This window comes from Mustela erminea, chromosome 2 (genome assembly GCF_009829155.1).
Source record: "Mustela erminea isolate mMusErm1 chromosome 2, mMusErm1.Pri, whole genome shotgun sequence".
In the NCBI taxonomy this organism is placed as follows: domain Eukaryota; kingdom Metazoa; phylum Chordata; class Mammalia; order Carnivora; family Mustelidae; genus Mustela; species Mustela erminea.
In genome coordinates, this window is record NC_045615.1 from 83,619,157 (window position 1) to 83,625,156 (window position 6,000).

The window sequence follows — 6,000 nt, forward strand, 5'->3', positions numbered from 1 at the left end:
AAATACATGGATAAAAAAGATGTGCTACACACACACACACACACACGAATATTATTCAGCCATAAAAAGAATGAAGTCTTGCTGTTTGCAATAACATGGATGGAGCTAGAGAATATAATGCCTAACAAGTCAGAGAAAGACAAATGCCATATGATTTCACTCATCTGTGGAATTAAAAAAAAAAAATAAAGGAAACAAAGAGAAAAAGAGAAACCAAGAAGCAGACTCTTAACTATAGAAAACAAACTAGTGGTTACCAGAAAGGGGGAGAGTGGGGAGATGGTTGAAATAGGTAATGGGGATTAAGCATTGGGTGATGTGTGGAAGTGCTGGATCACTATATTGTACACCTGAAACTAATATAACACTGTATGTTAACTTCCCTGGAATTAAAAGAAAACAGAACAAAACTAAGTTTCCCTTTTTTGGGAAATACCAGTATCTAATACACAGTCAATCATCTTGTCATAGTTCTTAGACTGCTTTTAGTTTTAAGTTAGATAACTTGGAAGTGCCATTCTGAGTTAAACAAATCAATATTTATTAAATTGTCAAATTGTTCAGAAGTTAAACAATTTTGAAATAAAATTTCAGAAACAATAGTATGGGACCCTAGGCAATTTATTTTAACTTCTGTCAGCTTTAGAACAATTCTTTTGGTTTTTCTGAGACACCATTACTTCACAAGTAAAATAGAGATAATAATGCTTTGTTAATTCATCAATTAATTCATTTATTCAACAGTTATCTATTGAGTTCCTTCTATGTGCAGATGCTCTTCTAGGTGCTTGGATGCATCAGTGAAAAATAAAATCTCTTCCCCAAAGGACCTTATATTATAGTGGGGTTGGTAAGGAAGGAGAAAGATAATAAATGATAAACATAATATTTAAATAAATCATATGGCATGCTGGAAGATGATAAATGCATAAAAAATACATAGTTGGAAAATAAAGGAAAAGAAGGATCAAATATGTTTAGAAGAATTTGCTTTTTATTTGTTTTTTGGATCTGTTAATAAACACATTTTGTTCTTTTTTTAAAGCTTTTATTTATTTGAGAGAGAGAAAGAGAACACAAGCGGGCAGAGCAGCAGGCAGAGGGAGAGAGAGAAACAGGCTCCCTGCTGAGCAGAGAGCTCAATGCAGGGCTTAATCCCAGGGTCCTGGGATCATGACCTGAGCTGAAGGCAGATAGATGCTTAATCGACTGAGCCACCCAGGCACTGTCAGATTTTGTTCTTTGTTGAAAGAATGTACTGTAAAGAGCATATTCCTAGAAACTATAAAATGTATTAATAAATTTGCCAATCTAAAGAATGCTAATGTAATAGATAATTCACAATTTTTTTAAATTAGCTTTCACTAGAAAGGTTTGGCTTTTTGAAAGGATAGTTAGGGTAGGCCTCCTTGAGGTAGCATTTGAGCAAAGATTTGAAACTGTGTAGCTATATGGGGAGAAGTATTCTAGGTAGGGAGGAGAGCAAGTACAAAGACCCTAAAGGTGGAAATAAGTCAGGTATGTTGAGGAACAGTAAACCCACTGTGGTTGATGCAGAATGAGTGAGAAGGAAAATGATAGATAACAAACCTCAGATCATGTTAGACCTTCTAGGCCATTGTCAGAGCTTTGGTTTTTACTCTGAGTGAAATGGAGAGTCGTGGAGGGTTTTTCACAGAGGATAAATGTGATTAGACATATTTTATCAGAGCTATGCTGGCTCTGAGTGAGGATAAACTCAGGGGGTGAAGGGTTTTATTGCAACTCCCATCTCCTTCCTGTTCCTTGCCACATGGTGGAGACAGCATGGCAACTGAAAACGTGGGCATGTGAAGGGGTTTAGGAAGCCATACAGTGGCATGGGCTAGGTTTGGAGACATATAGACTGTGGGCCAGCAGCAGAGAATACTGCGGAGATTGGGTAATTTGGAGGTGGTAGGCAAAAAGACGCCAGCATGGTGGAGGATTCATTATATTGAGCAAATTAATTACTTGCATAAGTAAATATACTGAGGATAATAGGAGCCAAGTATTGCTGTTATAGGAGGAATATATGAGTATAGAAAGTGGAAAGGCTAGTAGGAACTCTAAAGTGTTGGATTGGAATCAGAGATATCAGAATGAACTCATGGTCTCAATTTCTCTCACTTTCTCTCTCTCTGTGTGTGTGTGTGTGTGTATCTGTCTGTGTGTGGCTGTGTGTGTCTGTGTCTGTGTCTTTGAGTATACACATACAAATCTCTTGCTCTGTCTACTGAGAGGGCTTAGAGGCAATGGAACCCTAGGAACAATGAGTACAACAAGCACCCAGATATTGGTTTCTTAATACTGTCCTGTACTAAAAGAAGCCAGGGTCCTTGAAGAAATGACCAACAGCTGATTCCAGGGTGAGGGAGATGGAAAGTGTAAGATGGGCCTGAAATATCTTCTTATGCTATAAAATAAGGAAATGCTCAATGAATATGTGGACATTTCAAAAGGACACGGGGCTTCCACTGGCCAAATCAGGGACAACTTAACTTTAAAAATATGATAATGAAAGATTACAACCCATTGAATAAAGTGGGAATTCATGAGTCCCTGTAGAGAAATAAATAAATGAAAAGGGAAACTTGTCCTTGCTGTAGAATGCCAACTAAAAAAATGTAGAGGGGATCATGTAAATAGAGAATCGCCATTTGGCAACCTTCACAGATATGGTTGATTTTGTGAAGATTTCACAAGGAACAGGGCATTTTGATATAACCTAAGAATAGCTCCCCATAAAATATCAATCAATTACAAAAGGAAAAAAATGAAGTTAAGTGGAATAACCTGGCAGATATCAACATGACTGAGTGACCAAGCTTAGCATCACCATTGTTGTAAGGATCAATGATGTGTGCTTTTTGATGTGATGGACCAAGAAGAGCATGGCATTGTTTATTGGAGTTTTTGCCAAGAGCAAATTGCCTGAGTCTGATCATGAGGAGACATCAAATGTTCCACGTTGGAGGTTGCTATCATCTGAATGTTTTTGTCCCTCCAAAATTTACATATTGAAACCCTAAAGCCAACATGATGTCAGAATGTGGGGCCTTTGGGAGGTGGCTTAAATCATGAGAGTGGAACCTTCATGGATGGGGTCAGTACCTTATAAAAGAGGCTCTGGAGAGATTCCCTAGATCCTTTACACCATATGAGGATATAACAAGAAGGTGCCTACTGTGAACCAGGAAGAGGACCTCACCAAAATATGGCCATGCTGGAACCTCGATCTTGGACTTCCAAAGAACTGTGAAGAATAAACATTTGTTTGTTGTTTTTAAGCTGCTCTGTCTGTGGTCAAACTGAACCCTGCCTGAAAGGACTAAGGCAGAGGTCATCCTACAGAGTGTCTAGTACATGAAAGATGGGGAAAGACTGAGGAATCATTCCAAGGCAAATGAGTCATAATTGCTAAATGCTACACATGTTCTTGAGAGGATCCTGGCCCACAGAGGAAAAGGAGCATTCCTGAGATAATTAGCAAAATTTGAGTGAGATTAGATGGTAGTGTAGTATTGTCATTTCCTAATTCAAAGAGTTATAGGCTGGTTATATAGAAGACTATATTTGTTTTTGGAAAATATACATTAGAGAATTCTTGGGGTGATATAACTTACTCTCAAAAAAATTCAGAATATAGGGGCACCTGAGTGGTAAGCATCCAACTCTTGATTTCGGTTCAGGTCATCATCTCAGGATCATGGGATTGAGCCTCACATCATGCTTCCCACTCAGTGTGGAGTCTTGCTTGGGATTCTCTCTGTCCCTCTCCTTCTGTCCTTCCCCCAGATCTCACTCCCTCTCTCTTTCAATAAATAAAATTAAAAAAAAAAAAGAGTTCAGAAAATATAGTTTATTTTTTCTTTTTTTTTTTCCCCAAAGATTGATTTATTTATTTTACAGAGAGAGAATGTGAATGCCGGGAGGTGCAGAGGGGGGTAGAATCATTAAGCAGACTGCCGGCTGAGTGCAGCGCCCAGTGTGGGGCTTGGCCTCACCACCCATGAGATCATGATCTGAGCCCAAACCAAGAGTCAGATGCTCAACTTGTTAAGCTACCCAGGCCCCCCTAAAAATAATTTCAAAATAATTTTCTTTCTTTTCTTCTTCTTCGTTGTTGTCATCGTCTTTGTTTTAGAGAATGCATGTGCGAGGGAGTGCATGCGGCAAAGGGAGTTGTGTAAGGGAGAGGGAGAGAGAGAATCTTAAGAGCAGACTCCGCAGCCAGCATGGAATCCACCACAGGGCTTGATCTCAGAACCCTGAGATCAATACCTGAGCCATAATCGGGAATCCAGTGCTTAACCGACTGAGTCACCCAGGTGCCCCTAAAGTAGTTTTATTTCTAAAAGAAGGCTTTTGGAGGTGAGAGATGATGGTTTAGACCAGGGAGCTAACAGTGGCATTAGTGGGAAATGGCCAGATTCTAGATATATTTTGAAGATAGAACCAAAGAGACTTTCTGATGAATTGGATATAGGTTATAAAAGAAAAACAGAATGTCTCCAAAGTACTTGGTTTGAGCACCTGAATTAATGGGATTATCACCAACTGGCATACAGTCTGTGGGTGGGCAGGGGCTTTTTGTTGTTGTTTGTTTGTTTGTTTGTTTTTTGAAGATCGAGAATTCGACTTCAGAATTCTGTATGGAGTTTGAGATACTCACTAGACATCCTAATGAAGATGTCAGGTAGGCAATTAGATACCAGAATCTGGAGTTCAAGAAGAGATCTAGGCTAGAGATGTAAATTTAGAAGTTGTCAGCAAGCAGATGGTATTTAAAGTCACAAGGAGATGAGATCACCAAGGGAGGGAATGTAGATGGAAAAGAAAAGAGGACATCCTCAGGACTGCTTGGCGGGGATTTTGTAGCCTAGGTACACTCACTGAAAAATTACTCAAAAATATCCAACTGTGTCAAAATCCTTGTCTAAATCCCAACTTTTTTTGTCCTCAAAGAGCTAACAGTTTGACATATGAAAAAAGGTTTAAAAAATTAAAAAACCAGTAATACTATAAATACTATAAACATTAACATTTACCTTGTATTTACTATGTATCAGGCACAGTGCTAAGTCACATTTAATCTTCAGTGTAACTTTATGAGGAAGATAATATCATACCACTTTTCATGTGAGGAAAGTGAAGCTTAGGGGAGTTAGAAAATTTGTTCAGGGCCTCACGAGGAGTAAACAGTATAGCTAGAGTACATACCCTTGTGGTCTACCTACACAGCTTTCCATTTTTAGTGACTGTGTTACCTGCCTAAAGTCCTGGAGAAGGGCAAAAAGAGGACTGTAATAGGGCTCAAGATTGCTCTTGACTGGCTGAAACAACTAAACCAGACCAACACACACACACACACACACACACACACACACACAAACACACACACACTCACACACACCACAGTAGCTAAAGATTTAGAGAATTTGAGAAAATTCCATTCCCCAGAATGACTGTCTTTTACTTACCGGGAGTGCCATTCCTTAGAGAGGGGTTCTAGAAACTCTGGTATGATGGAGAGAAGACTATAGAGCAGTAAACACATGTTTCCAAGGACCACAGTCCAGTAACAGGCAGTGGAGAGAGTATCCCAAGCTCCAAAGATAATCAGCTACTTCTGGATTCTGAATACAACCAACCCTGTGTTTTTAAGAACCTTGTCTTTCTTGAAATTCCTTTCTTTTGGCTTGCTGTTATTTGCCACTTTTACAAGCTACTGAACCACATCACTGGTGTGAACAGTTTCAAAGCTTACATATTTCTTCTTGTAATCAGTTTAGTCGATCTTGTAACTATAACGAGTGAGATGGTAAATCCTGAGCTCCCATTCTGAGTCAGAATTTATGACAAGAACAACATGCTTGTGCCCAAACAGAACCATGCATGTATGGTAATATGGCACTTGAAATTTATGTACTTCCTTTTATCCAAGGAACAGAAAGTGCTTCTATAAAATGGATTGAAAGC